The 23802-nt window shown below is 39.1% G+C and overlaps 1 protein-coding gene across 1 annotated transcript in view; it reads left to right on the forward strand.

Annotated features, from left to right (window-relative positions):
• Positions 1-10990: 10990 nt before the first annotated feature.
• LOC150091392 (toll-like receptor Tollo) overlaps positions 10991-23802 on the forward strand; it is a 119757-nt gene continuing 106945 nt past the window's right edge. The window contains exon 1 of the mRNA XM_090375326.1: positions 10991-11231. The gene's annotated coding sequence lies outside the window, so the exon portion shown is untranslated. The remainder of the gene's footprint in view (positions 11232-23802) is intronic.

Below are 23802 nucleotides of genomic sequence, written 5' to 3' on the forward strand. Positions count from 1 at the left end.
CCCGGACTCAACCTTCGCAAAACATTATTGAGATTGAACTGTTTAAAATTTTCTCTTGAGTCCAAATGCCATTTTGACCACATCATGCCTCTGATATGCAAATCAGTGGTTTTGCAGCGCGTTATAAGATGCATCTAAAATAAGAATCTCGTTGTCCATCTTTCTTCCACTCCAAATGTTGTTGTTGTTATGTTGTTATTTGGATTTTTAGGAGCATTAGCAACTAAGGCCATATTGCTCCGGGATATGCGGTGGTCATTCCCTGACCTGTCCGCATCCTCCGTATTTGGTGGTGACGGGCTCGAACCCCGGTCTAATCAAGAAGCGTGTGCTACGCACTGCTGCTCCTTCCCACCTGGCTACGGAGGCGCCTCCAAATGTTGTCTATTGCATTGAAGAAATTTCGAGTGGACCTCGCAAGATTTTAAAATTGGTTTAAATATATAAGTAAATAACTCGTTATGGGAATTTAAATGTACATATTATTAAAAAAAAAAAAAAGATTTGAAAGATGGTGTTTTAAGAGATCAATGCGATTGAAGAAGAAAGGTTCGAGAGATGCTTTTTTAATAAATTACTGAGTTGGAACTTGTCCTAATGGCAAAAAAATCGGCCACATTGCAAATATAAAGTATTAGTGAAAGCTTGGAGTTAAAAAATCTTTTTGGCTTCGGATTCTCATACCTTTTAAGTCTCTTTTAATGAACAGTACCTTTTCTGAATTTCTAAATCTCTTTGGTGGCATGTTTATACTCGCTGTCCACCAAACTACAACTCCAAATTGTAATCATAAAATATGATTGTAGTTACATCGTGAAGCAGAATTAATTCTTCAAGCCGAACGTCCCAGAAGCCTACATAAAGATACGAGATGATGAAGAATGGTCCCAACCCAAAAACAGATTATGACATACCACCTGACAAACCTGCAATCACACCAACAGCTGTATTTATTTTCTCCTTATGCACGAAATACGACCGCTAATTCTTCATAACGCAATTAAGGTTCAAAAAGTGTGCGAAGGAGTCTCGAGTAGACCATGCCGAAATCATTCCTAAGCCATGAACAAGATATACAGTCGTATCCGACCTCAATTTCTCTTCCTTCGCATCTGACCCTGCCTAATTTTTGGTGTTACGTCTTACACAAGCCAAAGATTCATTGTTCTTTCCTTCCCCCCACCACCGTGTGTGTTTAACCCAAAGCCGCCAGTACCAGCGACATCTCTTGTGAGCTGCACGCGCTATGTAATTTTGTCCACCCACATTCTTCGCCCTTAATCCATTTCCTGAAAAACCCTGGCACCTGCACCGGGCACATTACAAATGTTAGCTAATTAAAGATAGGGAGTTCTTCGATTTACATAAACCTGTTGCGTCCGCCTCTTTGCCATTATACCACAGGGGGAGAGTAAGTGGGGAGGAGAATAGGTTATACATTCGTAACCTTAAAACGGAATAATAACGCAGAAGAAGCTGACTTTTTTCCCGTCTTCTGCTTCTACCAGGAAGAGTTAATCGATAAGCATATCCACCGGAAAATTTGTTAGTTATGAATTAGAAAATTTAAAATTAAGCTTCTCTTCTACCAAGTTAGTTCACCGATCGGGCGACACCCTCATTAGGACCTCACCTGATTTTTAAAATCAGGTCAAAGTGTCGGGGGAAGTTTAAAAAAAAAATCTGTGTTTTTTGTCTTGTATTAGCAGGAAACACAAAAAATCTACAAACACAGATCCCGCTGTGGTCACATGGTCTGGGTCTCACCTTTTGTCTATCGCGATGTGAATCTTCTTGCATTTTCGGGCTCGCGCATCAAAAGCTGCCCCTTGGTAATGGAGCTCTCATGCTGTATATGGAAACATCAAGATAGCGTAGCGTCAGGAACAAAAAAGAAAGAAGCCCAACATCTACTTCTTTGCTTGTTTAGGGTGTAGGAGCTGCTCGTGCAATGTGGAACATTGTCGCATTGGAGAGTTACATGTCAGAGAACTAAAGGCTAGCAGTTTCTTACGAGGCGAAGCACCTTAAATAAGTGTTAAATTTTTTTTTTTATCCCTTTTCTTTGCCAGCATGGCATTGTAAAGAAGCCAATGTTGTTAGAAAGAGTTCTTTTGTGTTGTTTTTGCTGCTTCAAGAAATCTCAGTAATTTTCTTTCTCGTTTTGTTTATTTTTCACTTAACGAAGTGTCCTTCGATTGCTTTTGAGATGTCTTTTTTTTTAGGGTGGGAAAGGGTGTTCGTTTGCTCTTCTTTAAGAATAGTCACCCCTCTTGTTAACGCATATGTCACAACCTGTGTTATTTGCTTTAAAAAAAAAGTCTGTATTTATCTTTCTCCACTTATCTTTAATTGCTTCTTATTTTGGAAGAAAGCCTTCCCTGTTATTCAAAGAAATTAACAAACATAACCTTAAAAAAAAAAACTGAAAAAAGACATCCCAAGATGGAAATACATATTCACAACGCTCACCTATTCTCTAAGCCTCCTTCAAACTTCAAGGATCCGTCCAAACACTTATGGAAGAAGTGTACCATAAATATTGAAGAAAAATAAGCATTGAGATTGATGACAGCCATTCTTATTCCATATTTGAATTGGATTTCTCCAAGGAGATAAAGATGGGCATTAAATGTTTTAAAGAACGTGTGGTTCTTCTGGATATATGAAAATTATTTAAACATTTGCTATGAATAAACTTTAATCCCTGAGTGTGCCTTTTGATCTCTAAGAGGTTTCGTTTTATATTTAGTCAGATAAGAGTGAAATTTGTAATTATGATAATATAAGGATTGAGGAAACCAAATTGGACAAGAGTATTGTAATATAGGAAGAATTATAGAAGAGTATAACTTTTGTGTTAGTCTAGAATTTTAAATAGAGATTCCTAAGAAAAGGGTCCAAAGAAGAGTCTTGGGTGAGGATACCAGTTTGTTTCAATTGTTGATGATTGCTGGAATCGAATGCCCTCGAGGGATCCGTGTAGACCACATCAACCCCTGTCAACCTCAGAAGAAATGAACTGCCAGAGATCACCATGGTTTGTAGTCACTGATTCCTCTAGAGTCTATACGAAAACCATGAACTTTGGCCCTTACAATTGGGTTAAAGTATGTTGAAATTTTTGCACGGATGATGGTATCAAATATTCTTATGGGTCGGTAGTTTTGTGCGTCGAACTTGACTGTTTTTTATGTATAATGTTGGCTGACTTAAAATGAATATCCTCAATTAATGATTTGTTGAAAAGGAAAAAGTAATGGATGTGATAGAGAAGATATACATTTCTTCCAGAAGAGGCAAGCCGTTAGGACCTTGAGAATAATCTTTTTTTTTTTTTTAAAGCTTCCTCGACATCTTTTCACGAAAAAAGATTGGAATGGTGGGCGACCAATCAAGTAGTGCTGCTCGTTCCGAAATGCATCATGCTCCAGGTCCCCAAGGTCGTGTGGAGTCTCCAGACCAATAAAGCTACTGTTAGGAGTAAATTTTTTTAGCTTTTATGTACAACAGGTGACGCTGATGGATGTCTTATCGCAGATGCCTATATTGGATGCTTAGTTTCAATTGATCTCAAGGTCCTCGATGGAATCGGTATTTAGCAGTTGTGAGGACCAAGGAAGATGTCACATTTTGGAACTGTGGGTTATCTAATAAAATGTTAGGGTAGTGCATATTGCGGTTCATTGGGGATACAGACCATCTATCTGTATAAGGGGGGGAGGGATGGATATACAGAAACATAGGGAGGAAAAAGACAACGTCGAAAGAGAGATAAAACGATGCCAACAAATATTAGTCAATCAAAAGTGGTTAATTAAAGATTGGAAAGTTCATACTTCGAAAACAATAACAAATCAATCATTTGCCCTTAAAGAGGAAAATATAAATCCAAACAACAGGTGTGAAATGAATGTAACTTTGACATCCCTTAACAAGTTTTGGCATATGATTATAAAAGAATTCAAAAACATCCTCAGCTCATAAAGCCATCTGTTTTCGTCACCCTCCCACCCCTCCCCCTAAAAAAAAAAAAAAAAAAAACGGCCAACCAAAAGCATGATTAATAATATGAGCAACTTTTGTTTCTTTATTTCTATAATTCGTATCACAACTTAAAAGAAAGTGAAAAAAAGAAGAAGTTTTGGAAAGAGTAATGCCTGTATTTTGTGCTTAATGAAATGCACACATCAAAGATGCCTGCGGTCGACAGTCGTCACTATGGTAACGACATGGAATCCATGTTTTTGTTCTTTTATGGAAGAACTAACAGCAGTGTTTGTTTTTATTATTTTTTTTTCTCTCCATCTCCCGCGCTTCCTTTAATGAAATATAAAAATGGATGGAGGCTGTGGTGATCGGGAATCATCCCTATGGCAACAACCAGAGAAAAATAATGAGAATATGTCTTTTAGGTTTGAAATAAGATGCTTAAATGCTCCATTATCCCAAAGGACTATTTCATTGGATTTTGTAATGAGGGTTAGCTGTGTTTTATGAGGAGGGGGGCACAGTGCCCCTTATCGCTTGTTATCCATCCGTTGACAACCTTATTAAAATTTCCATTTTAGTTCTCACAAATGCCACCAGAAGGCACTAAACGAACGTTTTTATCAATCACGTAAGATTGAAGTTGGAATTGTTTCTTATTGAAATATATATATATTTAAAAAAAAGATAAATTAAGGACTGGAAATCACTGAAGAACAATCCAAGCTATGAAGTCGCCGATGCTGAGGTTCTAATTGAGAGAAAGATTGATCGCCGGTGTCTTTTAACGTAGCTGAAGAATATCTAAAGAAATTACAAACACTTATTTATCTTTCAGAATTTATTCACTGTGACCCAGAACTAATTATAATAGAAGGAAATAGGACTGAAAGAAATATAGCTTTGCGAGGGAAAAAAAAAAAAGATCGCTTGAGGGGAAGGAAATAATTTTTCACCACTGACGCACTTGGAATACAACGTCCATTAGCGTGGATTGGTACACTTTCCCTGGTAAGTCAGGAGGACATTAATAGACCCCTGGATGGCGCCCCTTACATGTCTTGTGTATTTAGCCGTCTGCTATTTAAATATTTATTTATGCGCTCATTCGTAGTCTCCAGACATCGCCAGAATCATCATTCTTTGACACTTTAGCAACACTCTAACAGTGTCTTGGCACGCACCTTAGATGCGATTCCTTAACACTTTCCCCGAGGTTTTTATTGTGATAGTTGTTCGCTGGACTTGCTCTTATCATCCTTCCAGATTCTAGGATGATCAGAGAGTTAATCGTGGAATTTTTAATCTCTTATTCATCCTAGAAGGAACATTCAGCAATCCAAATCCATGAAAACTTTAAAGAAAAAACTACGGGAGTCAACCATAATTCACTTCTTGGCTCCATTAGAAGGAAAAGCACGTTTTGCTTCATGATATCTCAAAGTCCCTTTTCCTTTAACTTTCGGAAACTTTCGGTCTACTTATACGTATCCGGCAGTCCGTATTCCTTCGATTTTGTAACTCTTTCACCATTTATTTTGACCTTGGTCGCTACCAAGAACGAAGGATATTTATGACTTTGAGGAAAAAGATGCCGTAACCTTTAACATTCTTAGGTAGGTGCCACAGTGTCCTCTCATATATTGATTCTCAATACCAGCAATTGATTTTAGATTAATTGAACAGTAGAGATGGTAAAATCGAATATTCAATACTCCACCGTGTTCTGCTTTTGGCCTGATTACTTTCAAATATATGTACAATGTTTATTCAGGTACCTTGGCATGTGGGCAGTTTTTTTTTCTCTCTCTCTCTCTTGCCTGCTGTTATGTTGTATATTGTTCGACCCCTGCAAGCCTGGTTCTTTCTCTTATGTGGAAATCTTCACATTTCTCAACCTTTGGCGTTTTTCGTACTGCTCCTTTGTTCTTGATGACCAGAGTCAGTTGAGCCAAAAAAAAAAAAAAAAAAAAACAGCGTATTGAGGTTACTATGGCGACAGAGCAAGATATCTTTAGGCGGGCGGCAGAAGACAGTTTCATTGTGACATTCAAGGGGAATCACAGCATTTATTAGTGCGGTGCGTAATATGGGTTTTTCCGAGAAGGAAATGTTCATTTTAGAGCATTACTTTGCATCCAAACGCTCTATTACGCTGGATAAACTGAAGCAATCATTCAGAACTACATTGGCATCATAAATGATGCAATGACAAGGCCACCTAGAGGATTTAGTGAAAATATTTGTGCCTGTATTACAGATTACACCTTCATAATTATAGAGGATTTAAATGCCTTTGTATTCTTTTTCGAATTAGAACAGATGGCACAATCCTGAAGGCAATTAAACATGGCGCTGATGTCAATGGGCGTTTCACGTGATCTTTTCGAGTCGGTGAATGTGCCATATGCTTTGTACATCTTAAGCCAAGCAGTAGGCTGGAAAAGACAGATTAAAACAAGATAAAGTAGTCATTCTAACTTAAGATATGTCTGGTACTTCACTTGGATTTTTCTAACATTATCTTCAAGTCATTTCAAACACTTCCCCTATCCGTAAAACGATCTTTAAAGTTTCAGTACGTTCTTCCCTTCGTACACGTCAAAGCACCATCTTCAATAACTCATCTGCACAATTCTCTCTGCGATGGATCATTTTTTATTCATTTCATATCTGGGCCATGCATTCAGAAAGAAGCCTCGGAATATCCTATGTATCTTTTGGTTAACCCTTCCATCACCTTCACTCACTCTTCTCTTCAGTCTGGAATTTAATATAGCGGGTTTATCTCTACCCCACACATGCGCGGTTCCTATCCTTCTCTCCCCCTCCTATCAATTTCCAGAGAAATTATTACTTCATCTATCGAAAAGAAACACAGTTGTAGAAAATACTTTCCAACGAATTTCTAAGGACTACAAAGTTTTCTGTTGGCACCAAACATCATTTATCGACTTCCTAAATGTTTCTGGATACCCATTTTCGACTGCTGCGCTTGAAACAACAGCCCTTTTTTCATCAATTTATGCATATCAGGTATCGGTCCAATTGGGTCCTTAACAGGATGGTATAAGTCGGCAGCAGCGCTAGAGTGCGAACTTGTTTCTTCGGCTGTAGGATCGATCACCCGAACAAAGAGGCACATGCCTTTTCTCTTACCTCCAAGACGCCAATTGTATCCCCTAAATTCCGTCATGGGGAGAGGAAGAAGATGGAGGGAATGGAATTGTGAACGAGGCCTCTGCAGTGAGAGAAACGTATTGCGCTATGAAGTTTGTTGAGGGGAAAAGAGGTTGTCGGAAAATAGATCTAAAGGTAGTAGCATGCGCTGTGGTCTGTAGAGAATATAGATGGATCTAGCTGTCTTCCTTTCTTTTGTTTGATGGGTAAACGAGCTCTAGATTCCTGACAGGAAGAAATATGTCTCTCTTAGAGTCCTTTTCAATTCTGTAAACAATCAGCCTTTTATGGAGCTCAATCCAGCAAATAAGCGTATACATTCCATCATCTTTGTTTATTTGGTTTGGTAGACGAGGGGGATAATCAGAGGATACACGTCCAGAATCGGGCTGAATCTAGTTGTCTTCCTTTCTTTTGGTTGATAGGTAGACGAGCTTTGGATTCCCGACTGGAAGAAATATGTCTCTCTTAGAGTCCTTTTCAATTCTCTAATCAATTATCCTTTTATAGAGTTCAATCTAGAAAATTTACATTCCACCATCTTTGTTCATTTGAGGGTGCACAACAAGAATTAGGATGGATCTAGCTGTCTTACTTTCTTTTGTTTGATGGGTAAACGAGCTCTAGATTCCTGACAGGAAGAAATATGTCTCTCTTAGAGTCCTTTTATTGAGCTCAATCCAGCAAATACATTCCATCATCTTTGGTTTGGTAGACGATTTTATGCATTTCAGGGAGGAGGATAATCAGAGGATGCACGCCAAGAATCGGGCTGAATCTGGTTGTCTTCCTTTCTTTTGTTTGATGGGTAAACGAGCTCTGGATTCCTGACAGGAAGAAGTATGTCTTTGGGATACAGAACATGTCTCTATTATTAGAGTCCTTTTCAATCCTATAAACAATTAGCCTTTTATGGAGTTCAATCCAGCAAATGTGCATTTTCATTCCATCATCTTTGTTTATTTGGTAGATGATTTTATACATTTGAGGGAGGACTTCAAAATCCCATAGACTTAAAAAAATAAATACATACGAGACACAGATAAGAGTTTACAACCATATTTTGAATATTTTCAAGGCAGCCGATATAGCAGCGCTACAGTTAAATATACCGTGCATTTGATTATAGCTCTAAAATTATCAAACAGGCCAAAGAAGACAACTCAATGTGTTAAAGACGTTTAAAAGTTTTGAGAAATGAATCTCGCGCATAACAGCGAATAAATTCAACTTTTCAGGAAGACCAACATTTCTTTAACCCACTACACGACTCTTTCTGTTCATCCTGGAAAGCTGGAGAAAGAAAAAAATCCAAACACACTCTTCGTATGCGAAGTGAGATCTTATAACTTTGCTTCCAACTCCCCAAGAAACGCGAAGAAGTCTTAACTTCCTCTTGAAAATGACGTGTGAAATTAACATTTCAACTTTAGGTGACATCTTATATTGCAACCAAAGTACGAAACGTTGAAAACTGTTTAGGAAACTAAACTTGGTCGAAGGATATTTGTCACGCGATGACATTCGCAATTAACACCCGAAAACATTCCTATAAATACAGAACGTGCCGCGCCCTCTATCTTCGAAATGTCTCGGATGCTTAAACCATTTCAGAAGTCAGGAGATCGATGTTTGTTATCCTTCCCTCTACTAGTACTTAACCAATACTTTTGTATAATCAAATTTCACATATTAGAAATAAAAGTACAGTAGGTCACAGAAAAAAATGTTAAAGAAACCCGACGTCCGTTCTCAGTGTATAAAAGACTCCATGTTTCATATTTTATAGAATTTAAACTATGTAATTCCTTCAAGTAAAAGAAGGATATGGAAAAATTCCAACTTCTTTCCACCCACCCCCCCCAAGGGGGTGGCGCTCCATGGTTTGCGCATACTACGTCCAGCACACAACAAACAACTGTTTTCAGTTCCTGCTTTAAAAGTGCCGCGCTAGGAACATTAAAAGGCAATTAAAAACATGAAATCACGTTATGTTCTTTTATCTCGAGATTTAAGTTTACCCCTTCGGGCCAGCTTCAAACGATGTTTTGAAAACAAACACAGAATTGGCGTCTCCATCACAGGAGACATGGTACGCTTCCGACCTTTGTTATATCTAACAAAAGGGGAAGGGATGAATTGTCCCTTCCGGGGTTCTCTTGGTCATTAGGTACATAAGGGTAAACGCTGGGATGTAAGGAAACAGATGGGTACACAGCAATTAAGACATCTTTAGACAAAAGAAGAACCCAGATTTAGTTGAACTGACAGGCACCTGCGCGCAGAAGAATATTCAAAGGACTCCACATTCGTAAAAAGTGTAAAATCAAAGTTTTCTTTGAAGAGAAAGCGAAGATTTTTTTCTGCGTGCAGGAAAATTGACCTTAATTCAGTTTCATTTAAAAAATAAAATCCGTTTTAGTTCAATTTATTGAACACAGGTCTCCTGGGTTTTAAAATTCCTTCATCTATACCTTTCACCCAAATAGTGAGGTGAGTATTTAAAATAAGAAGCCTTTGCTATTATTAAGAAACAGTAGCTAGCAGCCATTGGACTATAAGTTCAGCTAAAGATCCCCATGAGGATCCTTGCGGGACTCCTTTACTGCGAGTTCAATGTGTTTTAGGTACGCTTATCTTCACGTGGACATTGATTAGTGTGCGCTGACCATCTTTTTCAAGATGTTCTGATAACATAGGGGGGGATGTTCATTTAAAAAAAATGTAGGTCTATTGAGTGAGTGGCCACCTTTGGAAATTGCAGTATTGGTTAAAGTGAAATCATTTTAAATACTGTATAACAGCAGTTCTCAAAGTATGGTTCGCGGACCCCCTGGGGGTTCTCGAAACCGTTTCAATGGATCCGCGTGGTCAAAACTATTTTCATAATAATACTTTGGGGTCCTCAATTTTTAAGAACCGCTGCTGTATAATGAATATGGTCCTGATGAGTAATTGGTAGATTATATTGACGCCTTATGAGCCTAGCCTTGGTTCCAACAAATTTTCAGTCACCTATCGGATCAGGATGTAGAAGAGAGAGCGTATAGAGGCCGCTGTAGCAAGGCGCATAAATACATGTGCCTTGAGTGATCGTGGTTCAATCCCTTGACTGCTAAATACGGTGCTGTTCCTTGTATTGACCGTGTGGTCGTCCCCGGCGTATAAACAGAAAATTAATTTTACTTTGTATGAAATCTTATATTTGAGCAGTAGTTTTAAAAAATATAGAAAATTAATGTACTTAAACCTGTTTAAAATATGGTTGGTTGTGCGGGACTTTAATTATGTGGAGGGAGGGGTAATGATAAACTGGGCCATACCCGATGTTTTTTAAACTCCTCTCCCCCCCAAAAAAACAGTTACTTGGGGGTGAAGGGGGAATTTTTAGTGAAAAAAACATTTAAATACCTCAACCATACACAACGAAAGGGGAAAAAATAAAAATAAACAAACAAACAAAAAGCTGTTACCTCTTTCTCATCTCCGATAATGTTGTACCACTTCTAAGTCCTCCTCACAGTAGGTGAATAATAGCGGAGATCCAACATTCCGGGATACATTGAGATACGGTGTAAGAGCAGCTTGGCCATAACAGAGGGACGTTGAACCTAGGGGTGAAGAGGTGGTGCAGTAGGCAGGGAGCGTAGCCAACCATGAACTGAGAGTGCACAAAGGGGTGGAGCTAATGTCTCTTGACTCGCCTGACCACTCCACTCCACGTGCTACCGCCAGTACGACAGCAGCCCGCCAGCCGGCGCTAGCGTCTCGGTATATGAGCCGATGCCGTTGTTAAGTTGCTTGTAGTTGGAATGTTTGGCTTTTCGGGGAGTAATGTTACGGCTCCAGACGGTTGTGAGGCGAATGGAGGAGCCGCTGCTGTGATCTGTGTGCCTGTGTCGATAAAGTGGTGAACGCTGGGAAAGCAATCTGGTGATAAAACAGGTGGAACGCTACTCGTATTCTTGGCTACTTTGTGATCTGCTGCTGTGGTGGTGGTGGTGACAGTCGTGTCGGTCATTAGTTTTCTGGCGGCGAGCCTTCCGTCCTGTGCATCCACGGTAAGTACCAACGTTATCAAGAAACACCTTTTTTTGAGGGGGGGGTTCAGGGAACGTTACGTCCACCTACAACAGGAGATAAGTCATCTATCGCTTTATAGAAATCCTGGATGGGTCATTAGACTTCTGACCTAACTTTTGGGGGGAAAGAAGAAAGGGGGGCGAGGGGTCTTCCTTCCAAACTTCAATCTCTCTCTCTATGTCCAAATTAATTTTATTAACGAGTTTCCTCGCGCTCGTTTTCGTACTATAGGGGCCCGTGTTTGTGATTCTCCAATTAATAAACTCCCCAACCCGGCGCATGTGTCGTCTGCCTCTTCTCTTCTCTCCTAATGACAGCTCCACTCAAAGGCAATTATACATTGTCAGTTGCGTTGACATAGTTGTTGATCTCAACCTTAGAATCTCTCTGTAGATTATCCAACACTAGAATCGTGATGCATTAAGCGCAAACAGATGTCGTGTTTCATTGTTACAATTGTTTCCATCTATTATCCGCATAACAACGGTTACCTAGGAAACGGTTTCGATGAAGTTAGTTATCTAACTCGATATATGCGACGGATATAAAGTTCTGTTAATTGGAATTAGGCACGAGGTTGCGTAATCTGTTATTCCGGTCCTAAATTTAAAAACACTTCTCTTTTTTTTTCTAATTGTTACTCGGTTATCCGAAAACAAGTCTGGACATGCAAAAACTTTTCAAACTCAACTAACACAAGATTCTTCGATAATCCAATTAATATTTTATTAATCATCTCCACCGCCTTTAATCCAACAATCCCCGATAAAAATTGAACGCCTCCTTCCCCTCATGAAAAGTGTATAGACCGTGGTACACAGTTTAACCACAGCCTTACCTGCAGTTCTAAAGATCGGTGGGACTCCAAGCTAGTATTTCTTTACCGGTGGTGCGCGTAGCCCTTGGGGGTACGAATCAAAAGGCGGACAGGGGATACTTCAGTACCTGTTTAACTCCTATTCAGAAGTTAGGGGTACTTTGTACGCAGTTTGAAAAGGATGGGAAACTATTCTAAACCTCTGGAGCGCTAACAGCAGGGCGCTAAGCCTAGTCTAAATGTTTTCGCTTTGAATTACTTCTGCTGTCATAAGCTTATTGTGTTTGTGAATGGCCAAGGCTTTCCAAAAAGGTCACTGAGCGCCTTCTGTCTCGGGATTTATTGGGACAGAGATTCCAATTCAATTGGCTTTAATCTGACACTAGTGTGATCTGTTTTACTCAATTACAATTTCCAGAAAGAAATGAACCACCATTTGAGTCACTGGTAGATGGGATGCCAGTCCGCTATATAGTTTATCTCAATATAATCCAGTTTGGAGTTTCTGGTCATAAGCTACGATGAATTAATAACAATATTCTATTTTCCAAAGCGATAATTGCAACAATGTGCAGGAGCGTGTATTGTTGTTGTTGCAAGAATAATTTTGTAACAATAATGCGACAATGTTCTGGAGTTAATTTCAATATTGTCGTTTTATTGTTCAGAATTTTCGTAACTGAAGCTGTTGTAAACATATTTTAACTAATATCGATCAATAAATAAAAGTGTGCGCCCATCGGGTTTTTTTATTCAATTAATTTTGGCTTTATCTCACTGTAAGTTCGTTTCCTATTGGAACTCCGAGGTCGGAAAAGTATGTAAACAGCGGTATGACACATTATTGCCCAATTTCCGTTTAGGAGGGGGTTTTGCCTCTTATCAACTTCCTGGATTGCTTTTTATCAGTGAAATACTGAAAGTATTAACAACGATAGGGGAAGGGTTACGCAAAGAACCTATTGAAGCTTGAGTTCCTGGTTTTTCTTTTTTTTTTAAGAGAAAAATCGGTTGTACAAAAAGAATGCCAATGCCTCATGACCCGAGTCACCGTGTGTGGATAAAGAAAGGAAAAAAACAATTTGTAAAAATAAATAAGGGATCATTTTCCCCAATGACCAGGACAAATCCGGTTGTAAGATGACAAATAAAAAAGTTTATTGCGGTGACTTTGTGTCGTTTACTTAAAGATTTTTGAACACGAAGGTTTGGTGTTCCTCTTGATAAAACTGGATGTTCCCGTGTAATCCGAAGTACTAACAGTGTTGCATCTTTTCTCGGCGAAGTACTTAACTGTGGTCCTCTTGTCTTTGTTGGTCAAGCGACGACTTGGCAGATGAAGTAAATTCTCCGTATGTAATTACGGCGATCTCTGTTCCTTGCCATCGCTAAGTAGCGTTTCTCATTTGTCGGGATTTGCGAATTCCAGCGTTTCGCCCAAAATTAAGTCTCTCTTAAGCTTTCCATTAAAGTTACGGCAGAGGATTAAAGATGTCTTTGGGGAATATTTTATACCTCTTTTCGGAATGACTTCAGACGTGTATCTGTGCAGTCTTGACACGGTAACATTACCTCTTGTTTATTTCCTGGAGATACCCTCGACAAAAGTGGAGATTCTTGAGCTGATATTGATAATGGGTCTTAACGAAGGGTGAAATATCATATAGAAACCGGCAGTGGCAATTTGGGTGTATATCTACCATATTTGAATGAAATCCATCAATCGTTTTATGAGATGAGTTCAAAACATGGCGTTAATGGTACATTGACAATGGCAATTTGGTTGCAAATCCATCGATCATTTTGAAAATCCTCAGTGATTTTGAAACGCGGTTTTTCAATCATGGATAATATCGGAAATGTTACTTGAAGCATTATGGGATGTAAACGTTGAGTTCAGTGTCCCCAATGATCGTTACAGAGATGCTTTTATAATAAAGACACAATCACAGGTTCGCACTCGGTTTCGGTCCGATAGAAATTAATTTATCGTTAAATTTTCGGGCCAATTGTCGCTTTCAGAAAAGGAAGCCCGGCTGTGCTTCCAGCGTGTACAATCGCTGCAAATCAACACCCAATTAAAGACTTGCCACGGAAGCCAAATAATGTTGATAATTACTTTTCAAAGAGAGCAAACTTCCTGTCATTCTAAATACGTCCACCTTCCCTCCCTCCAACACCCGGGTTCGTCAAGTAAGGAGTTAATTCAGCAAACAGGGAATGTCCTGCTGAGCCCCGTAAATAATCTGCAGATGTCACCAGCTTGAGAGGCTCTGTTGGGATTGGCCAATTACTGTTGTATATCCGAAGGAGGTGATTAAGAAACACAGCTGGTTCTCCTGAGAAAGTGCCCGTCTGTATATTAGATGGGGATATGTACATCCCATGGCGCTCTTTTTTATGGCGCAAAATAATCACACAGAGACACCATGCGGTATGGGGAAAACAACTTTCTGGAATATTATAAACTTTATATATATTTGCTAAGGGGGATTTCTAGAGACAGAAAGAGGAAGCTTCGAGCGAGACGATGGTTTTCTCTGAATCTTGATTGACAGTGGAAATATATGCCCAGCTCGTGAGACATACGCTGTGGTCGCGTTCTTTTTCCGAACCCACGTCCTCACCTTCGTTCGCTCGCTGCTCGTCATCAGCAGTCACGCATCTACAGAGCAAGCACACGATGTCGCGGTTCATCTTAACTTATTTACTTAGCTGCTGCTACGAATAGATTGCTTTTCCCAATGCGCAGCGGTTAACTGTTGCTGAAATGGCGATGTCCTAAGATCAGTTTACCACTACTCCCAGAAACCTCTTGGATCGCTGAAAGTGTCAAGAAGATAGGAATATGTATTAAAAGTGCGCAGACCTTTCCATCAGTAGTAGAAAGTGGTTAAATGGGTGATCCAATACGCTTGGACCATCCCTAGAAGTTTCATCAATCCCACATGGTCAATATAAGAAGAGTTATAGACCAAATTAAGGCAGAAGAAGCTTACGCGTTCCCCACTAAGGGATTTAATGTATCAGAAAACCCCTTTAGAAAGCCTATAACCTAAATCGTTAATATCTCGAATAATTCGAGTTATTAAGATTCGAAATAATAATAAACAAACGTTTTTATGAAGAAACCATCGGGATGCCTTTTCAATCCAATGATCGTTTCATTTTTTCGATATAATTCAAATAAAAACGCAATATATTCTCGAAGTCGTATTTTATCTTTCACTTCATCTTTGATTTTGTGTCTCCTATTTCCTACCTTGTTCTTTTCTTCGTTTTTTTTATTCCCTCCGCATCTTTTTCGTGCTGCTTTTGAAGCAAGTGTCTAGAAGAGCGAAAGAGAGGCATTCTACAGGCTTGTTGTATGTGTCAGGGGATCGCAGAGTATGCCAGAAAACTATTCGCCTGTATCCTTTGATGAATGTGTAGCTTAAAGAATCTTATGTAAAAAGGCGCGCGACTCTACGGTACCCCATGAACGAATCATTGTTCACTTGGCAAGCGTGCCTAATGCTGATAAAGAAGGAACTGTTTCGACTTTGGAAGGTACAGGGGAATATGATTCTAAATTGTAATAGTCAGAAGGGGGGGGCGCTGTTGGGTTATGTCTGATGTATACAAATCACCTTAGAACAGTAGCGGGGAAAAAACAGTCAGGAACCCTGTTGCCAGGAACAGTCGTATTTGGCAACACTTAATCCGTAACAGCGTGCGCTAAACCTTGAAGATAGATGAACGTCTTGAGTTCATTAAGAAACATCAAAGATTACGAAGGAACGAAGGATGGCCTTGTCCGAACCTGCGCTTTCAAGCAAACCCTGTGCTGTACACGTAGGAAGGAATTTTAAGGGCAATATTTCAACTTCCCCTCCCCTCAGGTAGAAAAACCCCTAATGATATTATGAGGGTTGTTTAAAAAGTAGTGGCAACAAGGCTGTTACAAAAAGAAACGTTTGAGAAGCAGCTAACACCATCAGCGACGTGAAGAGGTGCGATATCCTGTTGGTCCCCCCTCCTTGTGGAACAATTCAGTTCCACAAGATGATTGGTACAATCTTCAGGAAGATGAACGAAAGCGTCATCTTCCTTTGTGCAAATGTTTGTCCAGGGCGAGCGGGAGTTCTGTTGTTGGGGTAGAATGCTGCCATCCTAGTCTTTTCCACCTCCGTGCAACTTCAATATTTAAAGAAGAATGTCTTGGTACGTGAATTAGTATCTCAGATCATCTGCAGCACACTTTACAATGCCCCCATCCAGCGAAACAACCTCTCCATTCCAAATCATTTAAATAATTGGTACAGAACTGCTGTATTCAGAGTTAGTTTTTAAACTGGGGAGGGCTCCATCATGTACAGCGACTTCATTTCTCTTCTGGAAAATTGAAATAAATATTCTTTCTAAGCGTGTCTGGTTCTGTTTATCGAACAGGAATAAAACGAAGATATATCGATGAATGGATAGTTTTAGTGTACATAGACTCTCCATTATTCAGTCAATGGAGCTTGAGTTTGACCATCTTCTTGTTTGTCAATTCGCTGAAAATCAAAAGGATGTTGTTGGTAAAACTCAAAATGCATTCGTTATATCATAACTGTCAAATAGATCAGTAAGGTGAAGTCTTAAAATCATCTGAACTTTTCTTTCCTATCACTTAAGAAGACACCAGTCGTGATAGAAATAGAAATCTTATTTCTTGGCGATTAGCTTTTAAGTTATTGTCACCTGAACGAAAACTGTATCCAAAGAAATCCTTGGATAACCAAACAGTATTAAGATTCCGAATTCAATAACATTTTACGGCACAGTTTGTAAAAATAAAACATCTTCATTACAACCAATGTTAACCTCTTAGGAGTTAGCAGGTTGGCGTGTTTACAGCTGACAGAAAATCGATGGGTAGTAGAGCCCTTGGGGGGTTCTACGTTCGCTAAGTTTTGTGCGAGAACTTAGTTAAACTTGCCGAGACCTAGACGTATTGGAAGTGATAGTTGGCTATTGTGTTGTGGCGAACTGGGTCTACCGTATTGGAAAGTTGAAAAGACTTCAATCTGGAGAAGATAAAGGCGGGTTATTCAAAGGGCATTGCGTGTATGAGATGGACACAAATATCTTATTTAGTTTTCTGCTTCTATTGAGGGGAAATTAAACCGGCTTTATGGAGTGGAGTAGTTAAATTGGTAGATGGTAATAAGGGAACGCGTACCAATAGTTAAAAATATTTATTGAGGTTGACTTTCAGCTATTTTCCTCATCTTGGCATGTTCATCGAGGGTGAAGCTATCTTCGATGATATTTTCGCGCACAAAAGAAAGTTCCTTAGTCTTCCACTACCCCATTTATAGATGAGGCAGTAGATACGTTTCATATCATGACGACATGCCAGTGTGCAGCTAACGGGTTCCAGTAATAAGCCGGATATTGTGTCCAGAATCTGATGGTGATACTAGCCAACTCTCGGTCCTATAATGTCGCTTCCTTTAATACGCGCGCACGCTGAATGAAAGAGAGAGAGAGAGAGAGACTCTGGGTCCTCACGCAGCTCGCAAAAATAAATTGCAGTTCTGCTTCCGAAAATGCTTGTTTCAAACTATGCACCTTTTGCACAATCTATCTCTTCCCAGTCCACAATGAAAAGCTTTTACAATTTCGTAACATTTTGAGGAAATCGAATTTCCCCTTCTCCAACCCCTCGATCACAAAGAAAAGGTTTAAAATTAATTTTTAACAAGGTTTGTGCCACGCTTTCAGAAAGGTACCGCAATCCATCACCATTTTAAATAATCTTTGCGGTTCCTGGAATAAAATAAGATGTTGGTGTTAATAATTAGAATAGTTAGCAAAAGCTTTAGCAGTTTCTTGTGGCCAGTTGGGAATACGTTGGTTATAAAGAAATTCATCGCCAAAAACCTCAAATAATCATTATTATTCTCGAGTTAAGGACAGCCAGATTGTCAGTGGCCACGGACTCGAACCCCTAACTCTTTGGGGCCACGCACGCTAATCACGACTACTGCCAAATGTAGATATTATCGATATTTGTCATGAAATTTCCTTAAATCTTTAAACTCTTATATTCGAAAAGAAATCAAACTTTAAGAAGACTTGGTCAAGGCCGTCCTAAGGTTAAATCTCCACAGAATGTCCAAAACATTGAGCTAATGGTGTCCATCTTTACACTCTGAGTGGACCAACAGATGGCAAGTAACAATCCTGTGTTAATAAAATTATTCTCTTTGATCTCTAATCAAAACTCCACTTTGTGGGACACGTCTGGAGATTATTAGATCGCACCATGGATTATTGAGTTTGTTTATGCTATATTTTAGATCGAAAGGTACCTTAAATTTTCATACAGTGCATGGGGGTAGATGTGAATTTTTCTGAAAATGCTTCATGCCACTACCACCTCCTGAAAAAATGGTGCCCACAGAAGAATGCGATTTTAAATCGACTGCTTATCCCCACATTACTTCGCATCCGCCTTTTTCGAGGGAAAATTCCCAAGACTGGATACAGGATGCATGCTTCAGCAGAGCTAGCGGTAAAGATAAACTGGTGCATAAAGACGGAAACTATACAGAGACGTATATTTCCATGGGTGGCGATAGAAGGAAGGAAGGAGGGCATGAATTACCCAAGTGGATCCACAGTAATCGTTCCAGGAAAAAACCATTACGGGAGACAAATATTGCACAATATAACGCTGGATAGATATTTCTTTCATGCGTCCAAAGGAAAGTTGCACCTAAGACCACTAGATGGCCTGTTGTACTTCAATCCCTCCCAAGGTACATTACTTTTAGTGCGATGTATCAAAGTAGGTAATTGTTTCATCAATAGCAGACGTTACTGCGTTCTACCAAACGACGTACGATTTTCATCAACTTTTCTGATAGCTACATACATCATAAAGCACATTTCGCACACAGTGATCAGCATAAACGCGTCTGCGATTACATTTTAAAATTACCGCGTTTTATAGTGGCAATCTTTCTCGGTTGGTAACCACCCTTTCCCACCCAATCCTTTTTTTTTTTAGTAAAGTATGATATCTATCATCCAAAATATCACGCGTAGTAGTTTTATGATTTAGTCAGGTATTTACAACTTTGTTTCCCAAAATGATTTTATTTTCTCCTTTTTAAGAAAGGAAGAAATAATTTTAGTCCTAATATTTGAACTGTTGATTATATATGTAGTGAAGAGATGGGATGTAATAGTGTTTGAGGGAGTGGTTTGGCACCTAAAAAAAAAATCGGGCATTCGTCCGCCCAGGTATTTTAACGGTCGTTTGCTCGTGCTGAGAAAGCACAACCCGCCCGATCATAACATTAAAGAAAAGTCGTCCTCTTCCACGCCAAAAATATCACCTTTGGATAAACGCAAAACAAACGGATGCTGGCACCGAGAAACGCGAACTCTGTTCGGTACTTTAAAATGAATTATTAAGCTCGTGCATTTTAATGACGCAATATTATTTTGGATATATATTTTCCTAACAGCGTTGGCAAATGGCTTTCGGGGTAATTTGGTCTGGCATCAGGCACCTGTAACACAATCTCTCAAATATTAGCAAATAACGGCCCCACTGTCAAATGTTAGTTCTAACGAGTGGCACTGCCTACCCTCCCATTAAGCGACCGTGACGCAACGCTGGAAAGAGAGAGTCGACCTCCTACCTACGCAAGTGCAAACGGAAGGTCCGTTCATAACTAACACGAGTGAGACAGTTTTCCGTCTTGTTCGCGCTACCGTGGTTCCGGTGATAAAACTCAAAGTGTCTTTTCTGGGTTTCTGTTCTATCCTTGTTCACTTTCTCACCCCAAATTATGTAACCGTAGAATAAGGTAAAATAAGAGAGTCCGGCCTAGTTGAAACACTAAATGGAGCGCTAACATTAAAAATCAGGCATAGTTGAAACACCAAATGGAGCGCTGACATTAAATGTCAGGCATAGTTGAAACACTTCGAATTTATGCAGCTTTGTTTTCGAGTACAGAGTTTATCCGAGAAAAACAAGACGCATGCGCTGTTTGGTGACACGCAAAATTTCATTCTCGAGATACGTGCCATTGATGTCCGCGTGCTTTGTCATGTTTATTGTTGCTGGAGTGTTGCAATCTATTGTTAGCGTGTTTCAGTTGTTCGCGTGTCTTGATTGGCAATCTGCATAAATGAGTTTACTAAACTTGTTTTACCCTATTACTGAAAATTTCCTTCGTTAGCCGAAGTTCTTAAAAACTAGGTTGAAAATGGAAGTAATTTCCTCTCTAGTTGATATGAACAAAAATTAAAGTGAAAAATGTTCTTAAGACTAAAAAGAAAGAAAGTAGCCTAATTTCCTTGAATCCTGAAGGTTTCAGAGAAGTCTAAATATATTTTCAGAAAAGCATCTCGAAATTTAAATTCCTTTAATTAATAAAGTTACTGAAACACTTTTTTAAGAAGCTCCATCATAGTTGCGAAGACAGCCTTCGGGGGCTGCTTTGTCTTATCCCATGGCTAATACAAGTCCCGGTTGATGAACGTAGGTTGTACACAGTAAATCAACCAGCTTAAGTCCGTGACTTGAACTTAACCCAACTTGTCCGTTTCCCCCCTTCCTCCACCCCTCTTACTTTCATCGACACCTTTCCACTATCCACTTAACCTGCCAACATCATTAAAGATGGCGGTCCTACCTTGTAAACCACGTACTGGCCAAACCACAAGCTTGCAATCATTTATCAGTCCTGGCATTCTTTCCATCAGCACATACACGAATAAAGTGGCTGCTAGTTCCCATATTTTTCTTCTCCTTGAGTTATAAGAAACGCATGCTGTATTATCTTACGTAGTCTATTGGAGAACAATGACCTCTTGTCCACCCGCCTTTTTTTTTTTATCTTCCCCACCCCATCATGAAAATTTGTAGAAGCATTCCATTTTTTTGAGGCTATTAAACTTATGACCTATTTAAATATCTTGAATGATCTGCTACATCCCCGGGGAAGACTAAATCGTTTGTATAATTTAAGATGATCTTCAGGAATCTCAAACAAGGCTGGAAATTATCTTCCAGATTTGTAAAATCGGAAATTTTCCATGCGATCTATCAGTTCAAGTGGCATCTTAAGTTATTAAGTTGAAATAATCATCCCGAAGTCTTTTGTGATGCGTATCATAACGGCCCTAATTCTAGCCACTACTTATCTCAGCTGGTTTTATTGGAGTCCAGACAGCGGTTAAAGAAATATTGAGGCCATATATAATATTCCCCTATTGTTATATTGTGGTTTGAAAGATACCAACCATTGTGAAGTTTTCCACATTGTCAATTGCATGCTGGGAGTTGTAAATCTACATAAATGAGCCTGTTTTGTACGTTAGATTTTTTGTTAACTGAATAAAAGGATAAACTAGTGTGTGGCTATCGATATTAATTAACATATGCTGAACAGAAGGGGTTGTTTTCGCTGTGGGGAGGAAGAATCGAGCTTGTATGCTGAAAAGAAACAGTTCTTTCCACGATCTCATGGAAAGAACTGTTTATTTGTATACAGACTTCTCACACGCAGGGCACACAGACCCTAAATAATGGTGAGAACGCTGACAGTTACAGAATCAATATAAAACAGTAATAAAATATTTTAGTTTTTCTTAAGCCTAATTTTAGGCTTAAGAAAAATTTTAGGCCTAATTGCTATTCTCTGGTATAAAATCCTCCTCTAATTCCTCATATTACAAAGATACTGTTTTAATATGTATTTTCCGATTTATTTTTTTAAGTTTGAATCGAATTATACGTGTTTGTGTAGTTCTGGAATAAACGTAGCCAAAATGGCCGCCGTGTTGGTTCTGATTTATTGTAACTGAAGGTGAATACAACTCTGTTGACAACGTAACTTGCAGGAGAGAGCGAGGATAGATCAATTATCATCAGGAGAATATAATTACGGAGCAAAAGCGACTTCATTAAAAACATTTTGGGTTATCAAAAAAAATATATATATATTCAGTGTGCTGTGTTAGAAATCGATACTCCCTTTCCCTGCGAAGTAATTAAAATGTAGAGAACTTTGGTTGAATTAATTACAATCAAGTTACCTTAATGTCGCAAAACTGGACTTATGTGGGAAGAAACTGAAGGGAACAGGAAGCTTTTTTTTCCCCTTTTTTAATGGAAAGCAAATAAGTTTTTTTTAATAAACTCAATCTCTTATTTCGATATAGTTCAAAAGCCGCCCGTGTTTTAATATATTTCTGCTTATTTTATAATTAACCTTTAGTTTTACGTTTCAAGTGTGAAATTTGTTTTTTTTTTTTTCAGGGTTGTTGATTGCAAGCTTGGGGGAAGTAAGTATTTTATTAAAAAAAGCTCGCTGTGATACAGTGTGCTAGGGAAACGCGCGTTGATCTTGACCCAACACCTGCATATGTTTTTTTTTTTCCATTTTGGTCGTATCTAATGAAGTTTACATGCTCGTGCTTTTAGTGTCTTTAAAGCGCCTTCCCCAAAATCCATTTCAAAGTATATAACTTCTTGTTCCTTCTAAAATTGCTCCAAGAAGAGAAGAATACTCTCCACCAAAGACCTGTGTAAACTCTCATGATTCTTCTAATCTGTCATCGAAGAATGCAAGAATTGGTGATCACCGGGTGGTTGTGATGTTGGGCAAGCAGCTCATCTGCGAAATTCTTGTTAGGGTCTCTTCTGATAATGACATAACCATAATGTTTGCCTGTTTTCGTCACATGGAAAAGGCCCTTGGAGGAATTCGCATGGTCGGCACCATAAGATTCCACCAACTCTCCTGAAACAACACGTGAATTTCAACTAATTCACGTAGACATAACCCCTGATCATGTCTTGGCTTGTATTACTCATCTTTGGATATATTCCATGATAAAGTTCGGAGGAACTTAAGCAGTTGCTCTCAACATATCTAAGATTATCGATCATGGCATAAAGGTCTTCTACATAATCTTCCACCTTATTCTCTGTGATCATTCACTGCGTGCGAATGTCGATGGCTCTACTAATGTGGAGTTCTTCAAGGTTCGGATTTCTAGACAAAATCACATTGCTAAGGAATTACCTTGACTTCTAATCTCTCTTGGCAAATCACAAAACTGCAGTACCAAATGTTCCTGCCACCATAACAGCAACACGGTCTAGACGAGGTATTTCTGCCTCAAGCAGTTAATACGATTCCCTAACTCGCCAACAAGTCCCTTAATTCTTTAGTCCCTTTAAAATGTGTCTGTCGTGGCATTAGACCTACCGCCTCCAATGGTAAACAGTCTCACTCCCCCTCTTTCCCTAAGTATCACTCAATATGATGTTTGTCGCTGGTGAGTGGTTTGTGCACAGTACATGTTTTCTGTAACAGCCTATGATTCATAGTTTGATTATACGGTGGAATCAAACTGTGAATCTACCCTGATATAAATCTTAATTTACCCCATGGGAAGGGGAGGGAATTATATGGTTTTTCTACCACATTTACATACAAACACGTGCTGCCGAGAAACCTCCATGTTCAATATGTCAGCAGGTGTCCAGATAGTTTGTGCAAGGCAGTGTATATTATAATGCAAATTTTTTTTTGACTGTTGATGAGCTTACGTAGCATAGTATCCTGAATGATAAATTGAAGAGATCCAACTAACGAATATTTATGATCAAACTTCAATGGGTTCGGAAAATATTCCTTCAAGATGGCGACTGTGGAAGAATCACAGTAGAT

This window comes from Mastigoproctus giganteus, chromosome 1 (genome assembly GCF_048544385.1).
Source record: "Mastigoproctus giganteus isolate SK-2022 chromosome 1, ASM4854438v1, whole genome shotgun sequence".
NCBI classification, from domain to species: Eukaryota; Metazoa; Arthropoda; class Arachnida; order Uropygi; family Thelyphonidae; genus Mastigoproctus; species Mastigoproctus giganteus.